At 34.8% G+C, this 16,875-nt stretch overlaps 1 long non-coding RNA gene across 1 annotated transcript; it reads left to right on the top strand.

Annotated features, from left to right (window-relative positions):
- The first annotated feature begins 2,319 nt into the window (after positions 1–2,319).
- LOC145684862 (uncharacterized) lies at positions 2,320–16,561 on the top strand. Its single transcript, XR_014131416.1, has 3 exons — positions 2,320–2,486; positions 11,599–11,741; positions 15,803–16,561. It is a non-coding gene; the product is annotated as an uncharacterized LOC145684862 (long non-coding RNA).
- Positions 16,562–16,875: the final 314 nt, after the last annotated feature.

The raw sequence follows: 16,875 nt of genomic DNA, 5'->3' as shown, positions 1-16,875 counted from the left end.
TTTTCCTTTTCTTATTTTCAATCTGAATAACTCAGTGTACAAAACAAGTTATGAGAAAGATAAAGGTACAGATATTAAAAATACAGTAGTATTTTTTCTAGTAATGAATATTGTTATGATTACCTTATATACATTATTTAAAAATTGCTGTTGTGCCACTGCTTATTAAAATTTTACAATCAAATATTACTACAAATCCCATTCTAAAAATACATTTATTTTCTGTAAGTTGGCCAATTTTTAATGATGGCCAATATCGTCAGGTTTCATTATATATAGGCCCAAGAAGAACAGAAAACTAATTTACCTTTCAAAAGTAACCTAAAAGGTTAAAAATTTGAAAAATAAAATGAAATTTTTGAGTTTTACGTCCCACGATTATGCCGTCTTGCTATAGAAGACGGTGATGATGAAAAATGAATGAAATGGTGGAACGAAGAAAATGAGAGAAAACGGGAGAACCCCGAGAAAACCCAGGCACACAGAAATTAAAAATTTGTTTACTCTCGAGAGCAATCATTAAATTTACCCTCCAGTGATAAAAATTAAAATATTGATATTGCTTTACGAATTTAACCCAGAGCTTAAATTAAAATTACCCTCCAGAGACAAAAATTAAAATATTAACGTTATTCTGCAAATATGTTCAAGAGTGGCTTCGATTCTCACCAGAGCCCGGTTGAAACATGTATACGAACCTCATACATTAAGATCTACAAGTAATGATAATACATTTTATTTTATGACAAATATAATGATTCTATCGAGAACCCTAAAACAAACGAATAACGAAACAAACTATCCAAAATAATTCCAAACTAACCAGAAGATAACTTGCATCCTGCAACATATGAACTCTTGAATATCTTCTAGATTGATCTTCAGATTATCAAATGTGAATTAATGTGATTAATCATTTCGCTTTAATATGGACAGAAAATGAAATAATACTGAAGTATTATTCATTTAACATGATCATTCAGATACATATAACTGTTAAAAGTAATTATTGAAAAATTCAATTTCATTCACAAATTATTCCTCTATTCAGCCTTCACAAAAATTAATACTTAAATAAATTCCGAGCCAAGGTTATTACCGAAAATTAAATGATGCATTTGTACTATCAATCACATAAGTAAAGGCACCCATAACTGCTGACTGCTGAATCTTGGATCGATTACATCGGATCCAGTACTTTTGTGCCTATCAGAAATTCCTGGACAGATGCAACCAATTTACGCGTACTTTATCAAGTAATTGCAAAGACTGTGGAGCACCAATACAATACAATTTTTTTCCTTCTGTTCAATTAATGAACGAAAATATTTCTCAACTTTAAGGTTCATCTCTATTGTTAGGACCGTATTCTCCAATGAGCACTACGTATCAAAGGCATTATAAAAGCATTGCAAATCTAATCAGTCCAATTGTCACACTAGTTCAATAGGTTAATCAATTTCTGGAGTTTGTACATAAATTGCAAGCTAATTAATATCCTTTCATAGAACTCTAGAAGATCAATTTAAACCCCATGAAGAGATTATCATTAGTTGGGTTATTAAATTTCTTTAATCAACTTTTATTGTTTAAGAAATTGTTATTAAAACTTTATTATTCATTTGTTATTATTAACGTTAATCCCAATCTTAATCATTTCACAAAAATGTGAAATTTGGCAAAAAATGTAATTTCCTATTATTTAATAACTTCTTAGCCGTGCCTTCCTGTAAACAAAGCCTAGTGTGTAGAACACACTATATTAAACAAAATAAATTTAAAGAGCATACTAAAAAATCGAGCAGTTTGGTTGAATAGTTTCCGTCATGTGTTAAGATCGTGGATTAGCTGATATGTTTTTTTTCTTTTTCCACTCCTAACCTACCTACCTAATTTTTTTGAATAACCCTTTATTAACAATTTTTCTTTCTAAATTCGATTAGTGAATAATATTGTAAGAATTATAAATGTACAATGTCATAACTAAATAGAAGTTATGACATAACTTCACTATTTCGTTATTATTTTCTAGTGCAAAGAATCAGGACTCGATTCTCGGTAGACAAACACCGTGTGCGCACTCTAAAAACGAGTACTGTTATCAGAACCATAAAAATATAGTTAAAATTGGCATTGTCATTGGAAACATTATTGTGGTTATATATATAATATTATTATTTTTTCCTATGTTACCAGAATGATATGAGAAAATTCGTATGTGCTGTGTGAAAAATATTGCATAGTTATCATTTTTATTGTTATAAAAATTATCTTTATAGCTCCATAAACAATATGTATGATTGGTTGTGCTATTCCGTGTTTGCGCATGCGCAGAAAGACGTGCAGGAAGAAAGAAGCGAAGCCGCCATTTTCTTGTTCAATCGTATCGTTTCTGATATTTGTATGAATTTGTTGTAAAATGAGTGAAAAAACTGTTGAATTGTTACGAAAATGGAAACTTGAAGACCTTATAAGAACTTTTCAAGGTAAGTTTAGTATTTTAAAAGAAATGTGTGAAAAAATATATGCTTCATTTTGTTTAAATTCTGTGATTGAGTAATTCAATTTTAAAAACATAGTGATTTTAATTCGTGTTACCTCGGCCGTATATTAAAGCAGAACTGGTCGTACTATCCTGTTTTAGGGAGGCATACTTATAATCATGCAATATTCTTTTAGCGCCAAGTACACTCTTTGTGTTTTAGAAAGTGTTTCTTAACGGGGAAGCTGCATTGTGACCCTATAATCAACGGGGCTGGCATAGGTTGTTACTATTTCCAGCATCAACATGTGCCTAAGTTACATAATGGAATAAAGGTTCAGGGACGCATTTAGAGTTAACAGACAGGAAAATTTGTGGTGAAGGTTGGGCTTTTGGGTAATTGCATATTAGGAGATAAAAGTTGGAAAATGTTACTATAGCAACTCATTATACAATACAAAGTAAATTTCACAGAATAAATATTGGGGAAGGTTATAGAATGCTCACCCCCATGGCTGGTTAGTATCCAGTTTGGTTCCTTTCTTTATCAGGGCAAGTCTTTACTTTGGGCAAGGCAGTGACAATAAGCAATGAATCTGAACCGGTTCCCGCAATTATAATTACAGTTTCCAAGAAGCAAAGACATAAAACAACGTGCCCTGCGGGGCTCTAACACGCCTTCATTCGCTGACGCTCGCTTGGCAATAATATGTACTGACAGTATATCACTGTCTTGCCCAAAGTAAACAGTTACCTTTATCAATACTCAATTCACATGGTATTGCTGAGCGAGCGATAGCGAGTAAAGGCAGGTTAAAACTCCTCAGGGCATGTTATCTTCTATTATTATAACTAAATGTAGATATCTGGGCTCTTGCCTAAATGTTGCTGTGAGACGGGTACGGGAAGACTACAGGTTCGAGCTAAGAATCTCACGTCCGAGCGACTCTACGTAGAATCCGGGTTATTCTAACTATATAGCCCCAGGGAAAGGATTGCTCGAGCAAACGGGTTAGCCCTATACCAAATAGAAAATTTATATGTAAAATACAGTGTGAAATATTTTTCATAAAGGAATGAGAGTGTGAATAGAAGTAATTACTATTAGTGTACAGCGTATTGAGTTGAATTTTGAGTGATAGTGTAAGTTTGCTCTTCTACTGCCTTCGTTTATGCGTATACCCCATTCGCTGACGCACCCTTCGCTACCGTCTGGCCCGCTGCTGCGCTCCTGCTCTGACTCGGTTAGATAACATTCTTGATTTTTACTGAGCAACTGGCACAATTTGGTTCATGGTTTATGCACTTTAGTTTTTATGCGATACATCCACGCTATTTACAGTCAGACACCGTAAAGTGAGTCTGCAAGTAGTAATGGAGCTACTCATTTAGTGCATTCTCTGCTAAAAGAAACACAAACCTCTAACCTGATCTGAAAATGTAAGAAATGTGTGAAAATTTGGTACAACTGTCTGCTCGAGTAATGCCCCAAGGAACTCAAAATGTTTCTTCGTGGGTGTGTGTTTAGCGTATGTAACTTTTTTTTGTGGGTAACTCAGGTTGGAGCTCACATAGTTCGTATTCCACACAGTGTTCGTAGGTTATCTTAAGAAAATTTCCCTTGACTGAAACAGAATTTTCCCTTTTCGTGTCAAATTTTCCCTAGTTTGTTGATTGAGTTGATTTTGAGTTTAACGTCCCATTTAGCAGCGATGTTATATGAGACGTGGACCTACTCATTAACATGGAATCGGAACCACATCAGCATGCGCCGGAAATTGATCCCAGGTCTCCCACGCCAAGGGCGAATACGCTAACCGTTAGCCACGAAGAGCCCTTTCCCTAGTTTGTTGAATGTTTAATTCCTATGATGCACGGTATGTTGTAAGATTAATTTAGTTAGACAGTATATATTGAAGGAAGTATGAACTACATTTATTTTATTCATTTCCTTTTCGTTTCTAACTTTTTTAAGCAAAAAAGAAAAAAACATCCAGTCAACAATTGACGCAAATTATGCTACTTTGAATACACACTAAACTCTGGCTATTGCATTGGTTTATTTCTGAAGAACAAAGATAATATGGAACTTTTCGTGCGCGCCTTTGGCGTGGGAGACCCGGGTTCGATTCCCGGCGGGAGCTCATGTGGTTCGGATTCCACGGAAATCAGTAGGTCCCGTCTCATATAGCCTCGCTACGCAAAGGGACGATAAAGTCAAGTCAACAACTAAACATTTATATTGAATAATATGTCAGTGCGAGAATTTCCCTAGATTTTGACGTTTTATCATAAAATTTCCCTTTTCGCTAAATTTACTTTTGAAATTTCCCTAGATTAGGGAAATTTCCCTGAAACTATGAACAATGATTCCACGTTAATCTTCAGGACCCCGTCTCATCACCAGAGTGCAGGAGGGATTAAAGCTCCAGTGGCGGTTCTTGACGGAAGTCACACGGGAAAGGATTACCATTTTATTACTAGTGTCTAATAGAAGAAAACTTGATACTCAGCATTACTCGAGCACACGGTTCTACCAAGTTTTGACACATTTCTTACATTTTCAAGTCAGAATAGAGTTTTGTATTTCTTTTAACAGAGCATGCACTAAATGAGGAGCTTACTAGATAGTGCATGCAGCAAGGGTGTAGTCATAGGAGTTCCATCGGGGCCAGCCTCTAGATGATTTCCTGGAGCACCCAAATACCAAACTTTTAAAACATTACCATTAGATTACTTCGCTTCAGTCATTTAAAAATAACAAAGTTTACATGCAATTAATAATTTACGGAAAATTATTTACCGATTGTTACTGATGGAAAAATACCACCGTTTTAAAAAGCTACTATAAATACTACCATTAAATAATGGTGCTAAACTGATTTGTAAGTACATTATATTTTTTCTATGCTGTAACTAGTGGTTTAGAATACATTTTTATCAACTGGAAAATTTGGTGAAAAACGATGTTATTATTCCGTTTCTCAGTTCGGATCTCATTCGCTTTTTTTTTTTTTTTTTTTTTTTTTTTTTTTTGCGCAACTTGATGTAAAACAGGAAGCGAGATATAACTGTTAGTAAAATAATTATGGTGTTTTTATTTTAGTCACGAATAATGAATAAATATTTTTGTCGGGAAATTAAGTGAAATTTAAAAAAAAAATCAGTTTATGGGCAAGATTCTAGAACACAGGTCCTCGTTCTCATTTAGCTGTAATAAAGACAGAAAAAGACGTGCCCCAGCGGGATCTAACCCGCCTGCACACGCTAACGTACGTTCGTCAATACTCTGTGGATTAAACATCAAACTTTGGTGTACAGAAAGGAATCAATCTAGCTACTAATCCATATAGGGGAACATGCGTTCTAGAACCTTCCCGTCTTCTGTAGATAGATTCTGTGTAAAAGATCCTAAATTGAAATAGTTATGCACAAAGGTATAACGTTTGGTCCTGGCAGTAGTTCTTGGTTACGCATAATTAGAACTAACTGGTACATAATATTTATGGTGATAAAAGCAAATAAGTAAATGAGCAGTGTTTTGGTTTTCTGGACGGAAACCAAATTTTCCTGTTTTTTCAGGTTTCAAATCACTACCTGTAACACTTTTTTTTTTTGGCTTTGTACATTGTAGTTGCTCCCGCTTCAAAAGCGATGGGCCCCTCCAAGATAAAACTTCCGCCTATACCCCTGAATGCAGATGACTTGAGGAAGGCTCAGTATAAATATAGTGGGACATGTGGCATAAAAAAATCTTCCGTGAATAAAAGATGAACCAACTTGTGCTAGGTTGCTACTAAAAAGCACGAATTCTATTTAACCGATTCAGGGCAGAAGGGTAGATGGATAGTCCGCGCAGTAGGGAGGGGTGCATCCGTAGGGAACAGACGCGTCAGCGATGGTAGGTATACAAATAAACGAGGATCGTGAACTTACATGTACAAGAGGGGGCGCGGTGGCTCAGTGGTAGATCGTTCACCTCCGGTGCTTGGGGTCCGTGGTTCGATCCCAGCTCGCGCCGTGTGGACTTTGTGGTGGACAAACACCGTGCTCGTGGGTTTTCTCGGGGTTCTCCCGTTTCCTCCCACTTTCTTCATTCCACCATTTCATTCATTTCTCATAATCACCGCCTCCTTTAGCCTAACCGGCATATGCGTAGGACGTTAAACTTAAAGATTTCATTTCATTTTTTACATGTACAAGAGGAATTTAAAACTCCAGTGGCCGCTCTTGAGCGAAATCGCATCGGAAGGAATTGCCATTTTATCACCACCGTCCAATAGAAGAAAACTTAATGTACCATACTAATCTTAGTATAATACATTAACAATGAATTGTCTATCAACTTCCTTAGCTTATGCCAATGAAACGTTTATTTTTAATATTCTGACTTCCCTCGAGAACATCCAATGCTCAATTGTTTATTTTATTGTAGCTTATTTGAATTTAATGTTATTTATCGATAGAAAGTTGGATTTCTTTACCTCCTACTCAGAAGCCTAGGAAGGGTTTGTTTCTCTTTATACTAAGGACACATCAGTTTAGTTTTATTTGAAATTATTTCGACCCTGTGTGGTATCTTTGTACGTAATTTTCTCTCGTTACTCTTCTTGTTTTTTTCTTTCTTGTTAAAGGACATTGTTAAAATATCAAAAGGGGCTACCGTTGATCAGTAGTAGAGCGTTCACTTCTGGTGCATTGAGTCCCTGGTTCGGTCCCAACTCGCACCATCTGAACTTTGTGGTGGAGAGGCACCATGTGTGGGTTTTCTCGTGGTTCTCCCGTTTCCTCCCACTATTCTTCCCATCATTCCATTCATTTCTCATCATCATAGTGTCCTTTAGCCTAACTGGCATAACCATGCGATGTAAAACTTAATGATTTCATTTCATGTGTAATTTAATCGGTGAACTAGTGTTCAGCGGTATAACTCCTAATATTGCATAGTTTTACATTTTCGAATGCTACTACGGTACTGTTAAAATAACGTTATGTATATGGCCGTTAATGGCTCTAACATTGAGTAATAAACTTATATTAGAATTTAATAGAGTATCTGAAACTGATAATAAAGTATTTCTTGATTGGAGATTATGCTTTTTTGTCTGCCTGTTTGAATTTCTTGAATCCGTACTCAGGAACTTGATATTGGCTAGGCAACGAATATTGCACAACTTGCACATGCTGGCCACTATACTGTAGCCGCTGTATCCCTGGCTCTGACAGCTATGCGAAAAAGAAAGCGAGGGTTTATACTACACTGACCCCCCCCCCCCCCCCACAAGGCCCAATGAGTGACCGAGCTGTCACCGCGTTGACACGGAAAGCAGACGTTGTTGCCATTCTGTCTTCTTCCTTTCGTTTGTGCATAGTTGAGTGGAAAGTACTTTGAGGTTGTATTCGATTATTGCAACTTTGAGTTGTTTCCTTTCCTTTTTGGGTGTTTGGGTGTGCTCTTAAGAATATTGTTGTATTTAATTGGTGACAATGGTTAGTTCTTCAGAACCGAAGCCAAAGAAAATAGGAGTGTATAAAGGACAAAACCGAGAATTTATATGGAGACTTCGTGAATATTTCGAGAACTAGCGCGATAATGGAGGTCCTCTTCCTGTGACCAGTGTGGTGAACAGAGTTGCTGATGTCTTGCGTGTGGGAACATCCACTGTTTAGAACATAACAAACTAAAAATGTTCGGAAGAACTTAATTCTCCTTCTGCAGTTTTGGTTACTCCAGGCAAAAAAAAAAAAAAAGCTACTTTTGTATAGTTTTCTTACACGGAAAGTTTAAAAAATTCATGAAAATTCAGCATTTCTTAAGCAATCCGTTTCGATTAAATTCGCTTGCTTTTTCTGTTTATTCCTAGTGTACCTATATACGGTTAAACCCTCGACAAATTGGCAACATTGTTTTGTCCACGTGCAGAACTGTCGGAGCCAGAGACGTAGCGGCTCTAGTATACTAAGATACCGGTTCAATAGCCAATAAAGGCAACCAGCGGCAGACGGAATAGGATTCGAAAGTAGTGTATGTTGTAAAGGTACTTAGGATTAAAAAGTAGTGTGTGTTCTAAAGGTAGACCCCCTACTTCTTTCGTTTCACAATTTAGTACAGGAAAATGAAGGTCGTACTTGAATAAGGAAAACATAGTCAAAAAAGCTAACATTTCCGTTTTCCTCCCAAAATCCGGCTCTATGCGTGATTAGAGTGCAAAATTAAAAAGATTGTATAATATTTTAAAAACTGTTTAGGCGCAGAACAGGGATATTGAAAGAAAAGATGTGGAAAAATGTTAGATTAGTAATACATAATACAAAATGTTTTATTACAAGGCTTCGGATAGTCATGCACTAAAAACCTTAAAATATGCATGCAAATATGTCCTCTTTTCTGTTGATATGCCGAAATGCAATCATAGATAGCACATAACTAGCTTACTTGTCTCTTCAAAACTGCTGGAGTGTTATCATCAATGGATAAAGGTGACCCCTGTTTCAACTGGATTCCATTGCAAGGAATTTGGTCAGTGACATTTCGTAGCAGATTTCTGATCACTCAACAAGATAGAAAATCTGTGCAAAAATAGAATTTCCGTTCTAGCAGGGGCAGTTTTATATAAAAAAAATCATCGATAAATGAGTTATATTTCCATGTTCACTTACAAATTATGGTCTTCTTTGCAGCAGATACCATTGAATGTGCATTAGAAGAAAAACAGATGCTGTAAAATATGCAGTGTCTCGTAAAATACGATAAATATACATTTGCATAAGAAACATGGAAAATGCATAACTATTCGAACCCTATTTGTTACCTAGTTCACTGAAATTTAAATATTTTGCTACGAAAAACAATGGTTCATGAAATAAACATATTTATTTACTCCTTCATTTTTCTGATAGATTGAGATTGATTTCACACATAAATACAAAGTATTACGTCTCTTAGAGAAGTGGCCAAACGTGAACACAAAAGTGGAGGAAATTTTGGTAAAGAAACCTAGAAGTCTGCCAGAGACACTATAGTACTGAACAACAGTACTGAAAAGAGAAAATCTTAATTCAGGTTAGTGTTGATATGTTTTCCCGATAAGGAGAATGTGTTTGCCTTTGCTTCGTTTTCAGCAAATAAATGTAATATATTGTTGTAATAGAAGAATTGCAGGAATACAAATTGATTTATTTCAGTGTGTATGATACAATAGTGTTAATTACTATTATTAATATTATATTCTGTGCTGCGTCGTTTGGGTAAGTCGAAGTGTAGAGAATATTCACTGGCTGTACAGAAGATTCCATTCCGGTATTTGTGCGGTGTGACTGAAATATTCCACGTTAATCTTTAGATATCCATATCATCACAGTAGTGCAAGAGGGATTTAAAACTCCAGTGGCGGCTCTTGAGGGAAGTAACATCGGAAAGAATTACCATTTTATCACTACCGTCTAATAGAAGAAAACTCAATGTACCTTACTAATCTTTGTATAATACGCTAACAATGAAAAGACGATCAACTTCCTTAGTTTATACCAATAAAACATTTATTTTTAACATTGTGACTTCCCTCGAGAACCACCATTGCTCAGTTGTTTCTTTTGTTGTGGCTTATTTGAATTTAATGTTATTTATCGATAGAAGGTTCGATTTCTTCATCTCCTACTCAAAAGCCTAGGACAAAGTTTGTTTCTCTTTATACTAAGCTGCAGTCTATCTTGAAGGAAGTCACATCAGTTTAGTTTTATTTGAAATTATTTCCACCCTCTTTGGTATCTTAGTAAATAGCTTTCTGTCGCTGCTGCTCTTCTTGTTTTTCTCTTTCTTGTTATAAGACATTCTTAAAATATCAAAAAGGTTGATCAGTATTAGAGCGTTCATCTGTGATGCGTGGGGCCCTTGTTCCGATACCAGTACGCGCCTATTGAAAATTGTGGTGGACTAACACTGTGTGAAGAGGTTTTCTCGGGGTTATTCTATTTCCCTCCACTTTCTTCATTCCTCCTCTTCATTCATTTCCACAATCGATGTCTGCTTTAGCCTATACGCAGTTCCATGGAACGTAAAACTCAGATTTCATTTCTTTTGAAATATCAAAATAATTTTAAAAAAAAACTACACTTTGCGCCATCAAGAGCAGTATCTCTATCCTTCGTGATTCTGGAACTCAATGAATAATTAACACTTCTGACCAGAGTATATACACTTATTTATTAAAACTAAAATACAATGTAACAGTTTCTATAATATAAATGTCTATGCTCTGAAGATCTCTTTCAGTTAGTGTTTGATGAAGACAACGTTAAGTTAATTTAGTTTTTAATAAATAAGTGTATATACACTGGTCAGAAATGTTTATTATTCCAAGAGCAGTATGTAATTTTTATTTAGAATGTATCTAATAGCGTGGATTAGCAAGTATGTACATTTTTGGTATAGAGTTTGCTATTTCCCACCATAGTTTCTCAAGGTAGTACCTTCAGCGGGAGAAGCTCAGTTACAGTAGTTCAAGGTAGCACTTTTCTCATGGTAACTCAACTGCTAAGAAAGTAAATACAAGACCTCAGGACATGTTTTATAGGTCATTGACTTATTATTGATTACAAAACAGGTTACGAGTCAATCCTTTTAGCTGAGCAGTGTTAAACTGTCATAGTTCTAGTTTAAAATGGAAAATAACTGGGTCTTTTAGGGTCATAAGAGCATGCTTTGTCTTGGAAATGGAGCAGGCAATCGTGACATTGCTTCAGTGACTTGACCCAGGTGTTTTTTTTTTTTTTTTTATGTAGTTACCATGCTTTGTACCCCTGGAATAATTGCCTTGACGAGCATGGTGACATATGTTCAAAATATATATTTACAGTGTCTTACTACTTGTGAATATGCCTTGGAAGTAAAGTTTATTCGTGGGAAGTCTTCGCTTTTTTTTTTATTAGCATGATAACACATACTACCGAGTAATTTATGGTTTAAAATAGTGACACAGTGGCTGTAAATTTGATTATGTAACGTAACAAGTATTTCCAAGGGGATGCCTTATACTAAAAGAGAACGATAATGAATGTTTCACAGTTTATTTTCTTAAGTTTGAAAGGGATGCTGAATGCTTATTCTTTTCTTCCAGATACAAGAAGCACAGTCCTTTTTACTTTATTGAGAAGACATTTTCCTGTAGTAACATCAACTGCGAAGAAGAAAGACACAGCTGGAACGTGGAGACCCACAAAATACGAAAGCGAACAAAGATTCTCCTTTTTTCACGTAAAGGTAAAAATAATATCATTTACTTTCATATATGAAATTACAAATTTGTATAATAAGTTAGTTTCCAGGCCTTTAAAAGTAAGAAGTGGGAGAAAGTATTTCAACCCTGCTTGATCTGAACAAAAAATTATAGGTTTTACACAGATAAAGGGAATTTGGATAAGGATGGGATGGTATCATCTAATTTTATCAATAAGAAATAGTCTAAGTAATGAGTTAATATTTTTATTTCAATAAATGTACATAGTTATATTACTGGCGTGTACAAACCAATTATTCCTCCTTATTTGATATAAAACTTGCAAAAAACTTTTATTTTACTGTTCAAAAAAATGGACCATGTGGTTTTATATTCATAATAACGAGCCACAGAGCCCCGTTGAAGGAATCCTGATAGTGATTCCGAAATATCGGTGAAGTTATTAACACTAGGAGGCGAGTATTTTAATAACTAAAATATAGCATCCTTAACTGTACTTCCTTATTGTAACCGGAGGTGGGAGAAATTTACTACTTCCGGTTTTAATATTAATCTACGTAGAGCAAACACTGTTAGGTATGTCGAGAAGCAGCTTTACACAATCAATTTAGTATTGCAAGAATAAGAACCAATTTTTTATCTTGAAACCGTATTCAAACCGGAAGTTGCAAAGATCAACCACTTCCGGTTTTAACGTTGATCGCTATAGAATTGAAACTGTAATAGATGGCAGGAAGTGGTTTTCTGCAATAAATTTAGCGTCTCAATAGTATTTTATATTTCTAATATATACGAAGAAAAGGAGAGGTAGAAATCTACAATAATTTTCGATTGTAATATTGAAAAAAAATTATGGCATACAAACCAAACTCCTTCACGTGGTGTATACGTGGCAGTACTACTTGTTTGTACATACAATATATCCCATCAATAGGTAATTTAAGAAATTATAAGACACTATTCATAAATTGTGTAGTTTGTCACGAATTATAAATAACAGTAAGAACAAATCTAATATTACTAATTACAATTGCACAGTTACTTTTTTAATTGCTAGTTTATATATACGGTGAGTCATTTATAATATTCAACCTTAAAACGGAAAACCAAAAGAGTGAGAGAAGCGAAACTGTGACAAAGCAACCAGAAGATAAGGGTACACACATATTAAGCATCAACACCCGGAGAACAGTCTTGCTAGTGTAATATAAAGTTAGGTTTTTCAGAAAGCAAATTGCATACCATCTTATTACAAATTGCAAATCTACGTTTAAAGAGAAAACAAACAATACCACAATTGATGTTCAGTGGTGGAAACTAACAACTCTAGTTTCCCAAACATGAAAAGAAAAAAGGGGGCGCGGTTGCTTAGTGGTAGAGCGTTCACCTCCAGTGCTTAGGGTCCCTGGTCCGATCCCACCTCGCGCCGTGTGGACTTTGTGGTGGACAAACATCGTACTCATAGGTTTTCTCGGGGTTCTCCCGTTTCCTCCCACTTTTTTCATTCCACCATTTCATTCATTTCTCATCATCACCATCTCCTTTAGCCTAACCGACATAAGCGTGGGACGTAAAACTTTAAGATTTCATTTTCATGGAAAGAAGAAAGAACTTGGAAGGCTTCTACAATAGAAATGATACGAGGCAAGCTTATCGAATGTACCTTAGTGTCAAACAGTACACTCAATACTTGACATATTGATACGTACAAAATTGTAACAAATTAAAAATTGAACTTTTTCAAAATGCTCTTCTCGAAAATTATATCTCGAACGGTTTGAGATATCAAAGAACAGTAATGTTATTACGGTTTTAATGTTTTTCGAAAGCAATGTACGTAATTAAATGTGATAGTTACATATTAAACTTTCCAAAATAAAGCATTTGAAAAGTCAAATTTTCAGTTTGTTATAATTTTGTTCCTATCTCTTCGAAATACGTCAAATCTTCATGGTAGTATTTTACCAAAAGGTACATTCGATATGCCTTGTTCCGTCTGTCTTATTTGCGTTATTATTATTGTAAAAACCTTCAAATTTGGTTACTTTTTCATGTTTCCTATATTGTAGTACTAGCAGCGTTCACCCCGCTTCGCTGCGGTCACCCCGGAACGCAATAAACTTTGTTACTTAGATAATTTTTACTTTTTCGCTTTCAAGTGATATGATAAAAACCATAGAAGATTGCAGTAAATCTTAACATTATATCGCCTGTCATTTATGTTAACCCGCCCCGCTTCGCTGCGGTCATCCCGGTGCTGGCATATTGTAAAAGTGTCTGTAAAAATAAGCAAATCAATTAAAAAATTTTAAACAGAAGATTCAAGCTATTTTCCGCTGTATATCGCCTGTCATTTATGTTAACCCGCCGAGTGACACGGTCATGCGGGTTGCATATAAATACGTTTATTTTTACCTATGATGAACTAATAACAAAGGATTTGTACGTTATGGACACTTGAATGGTCAATTATCTCAAGACACTGGTAATTAAAAATTAAAGTGATATGATAAAAACCATCTAGGGTCCAAATCCTAATAACCCCCCAAAAATGAAAGAAATTGGTTCAGCCGTATTAGCGTGATGAGCGGACAAAATTTTGTACGTTCTCTTTTATATATATAGATTGTTGGTTTGCAACATTGAACAATAAGTTTGGCATTGTTTGTTTTCTCTTTAAATGCAGATTTTAAATTTGTAATAACCTAATGTGGTGTTATTTTAAAAAAAACTAATTTTATATGGGGTTGACATCACTGTTCACTGGATGTTGATGCCTAATACAGATTAATGTGTCACCCTCCCCCTAGTTGCATCCTACGAAGTTTCGCTCTTCTTCCTCTCTTTTGGTCTTCCCGTTGTAATCATTGGAGTTTATAAATGACGCACCATATATATATATATATATATATATATATATTGTACATTGTACAGCGTGTGAATGAACTAGACCACAAACTGTAACAAGTGATTCCTCACATTAAAATAAAAAAAAATAAATGAATCTGCTGTTAAAAGTGCATAGTTTCGGAGTTAAGACTGCCGAAGAAGTGACCAGATTAACTTTAAAGGTCCATAGCTTCATTAGTATGTGCCCTATCCAAATATCCATTTTTGAGAATTCTCCAGTTGTTGCATAACGATTTTTAGACAGGCAGTTTGGGAGTATTCATAAAATTTTAACTAGTCCCAAACTGCTTCTCTAAAAATTGTCGCACAAGTACCGGAGGATTCTGAAACAGATATTCGGATCCAATTGAAATATGCTCCATAGGAGTGGAGCTGCGGAACTTTGAAGTTAATTTTTTCGCGTTTTCGGTAGCTTATAAGTCCGAAACTATGCTCTTTCGACCACACTTACTTTCATGTGAAGAGTCGCCTGTTCATTAACACTTATATATATATATATATATATATGGTGTCTCAAAAGTCCCCTGACATAGGGTAACACTGTTATTATCAGAGTTACAACAAAATGTAAGAGTAAAAACCATCTACAAATATGATGTTTTCACTCTAAAGTGAAGGATTTTTTTTTTAATTGGACGAGCCGTTTGGGCTGTACACTCTTTATGCGCTCAATGTTAAACGAAAATGCAACGTTGGCATTAACCTAGACCCACAACATAAGTGAATGAATTTACTGTTTGAAAGGGGGGCTCTCCGTCGACATGTTAGCGTAAAAGACAGTAACTTCATTCACTTATGTTGTGGGTCCAGGTAAATGGCAACGTTGCAGTTTCGTTTAACATTGGGTGCATAAAGAGTGTGCAGCCCAAACGGTTCGTCCCATTTACAAAATCTTTTCACTGTAGATTGAAAATGTCATATTTGGAGATAGTTTTCCCTCTTACGTTTTGTTAAAACTCTGATAATAACAGTGTTACCCTATGTCAGGGGACTTTTGAGACAGCCTATATATATATATATATATATATATATATATATATATATATATATATATATATATATATATATATATATGTGTGTGTGTGTGTGTGTGTGTGAGTTTATAGCTTTAAGATTCGTTTTGACTTCGTTTACAATTTATGGACAATTTCTTATTGAGTATATTTGGTTTCAGGCTATAGATGAGTTGCTGCCTGAGTGGAAGAACATAGAGAGAAGATGAAAATATTTGCAAAGAGTAAATGTAAAGGCTACAATTTTTGTAATACATTTTCCTTCAGAATATCCATCTATCCACAACCAAAAAGTTCCTTATGTAATCGACAATGTTCTGATCATGCACTCTTGTATATCTGGCCTGCTATTCAAGTTTGATTTTAAAAAGAATAAAACCTGCATAACGTGTTTTCCAACTGTTCTTTCATAAACTTCTACATCAAATCTTGGAAAGGCTGATCATTGGTTGATCCTTCATAAGTTTCTACATTAAAATTTGGAACAACGTGTACACCAATTCATAAGTCACAGCTGAAGCAACGGGTTTTGGAACATTTTCAACGAGCTTATGGTGAGAAACATTTGCAGTAAACACCTGTTAGGCTGTTCGTGTTTCTGGAGATGTTTTCTAAGCGACTTAATATTTAGAAAATCGCGAAAGCAGTATTTTTCTCCGTCGATATTTGCTACAGGTTACAACTTGTGGAAAAAACGAAAGCGGAGAAGAAGATATTTAGGTGATTTAAAGCTAACTTGCACAAGAATGGTGGTATTGTTGATATAGGGATGGTGTTGTTACTAGTATAACTTTTTAAAGAAAAGAAGTATAACTTGTTAATCCTTATTAAAAAGATTACTTTGTTTCAAGACAAATATATTTTGGATATATAATGTATACATTATTTATATTAAGTTGTAATTTAATATAAAATATATTGTGTTGGTTCTGAAAAAATAAATACAATTAAATGAATTCTGATAAAGTCTGCTTTGTGCGTTCATTAGCCATTACTTACTATTGAAAAAGTACAAGGAATTACGATAAATAACAAATTATTGTTTTGATGTACACTGAAGGCAAAGTTTCCTCATGACATTTTGTTTAATAGCTTATGATGGATCGTAGTAATTTTTATTCAAAGTATCTTAACAACTTCATATTTGCGTACTTTTATGTATGATATATATATATGAGACGTTTTTTTTTTAATTTTCGTTATTACGAGATTTTTGTTAACTTCTTCTGGGGGT

Source organism: Thermobia domestica, chromosome 5, assembly GCF_964235325.1.
Source record: "Thermobia domestica chromosome 5, izTheDome1.hap1.1, whole genome shotgun sequence".
Taxonomy (NCBI): Eukaryota; Metazoa; Arthropoda; class Insecta; order Zygentoma; family Lepismatidae; genus Thermobia; species Thermobia domestica.
This window is presented reverse-complemented; position numbering and strand designations above follow the sequence as displayed.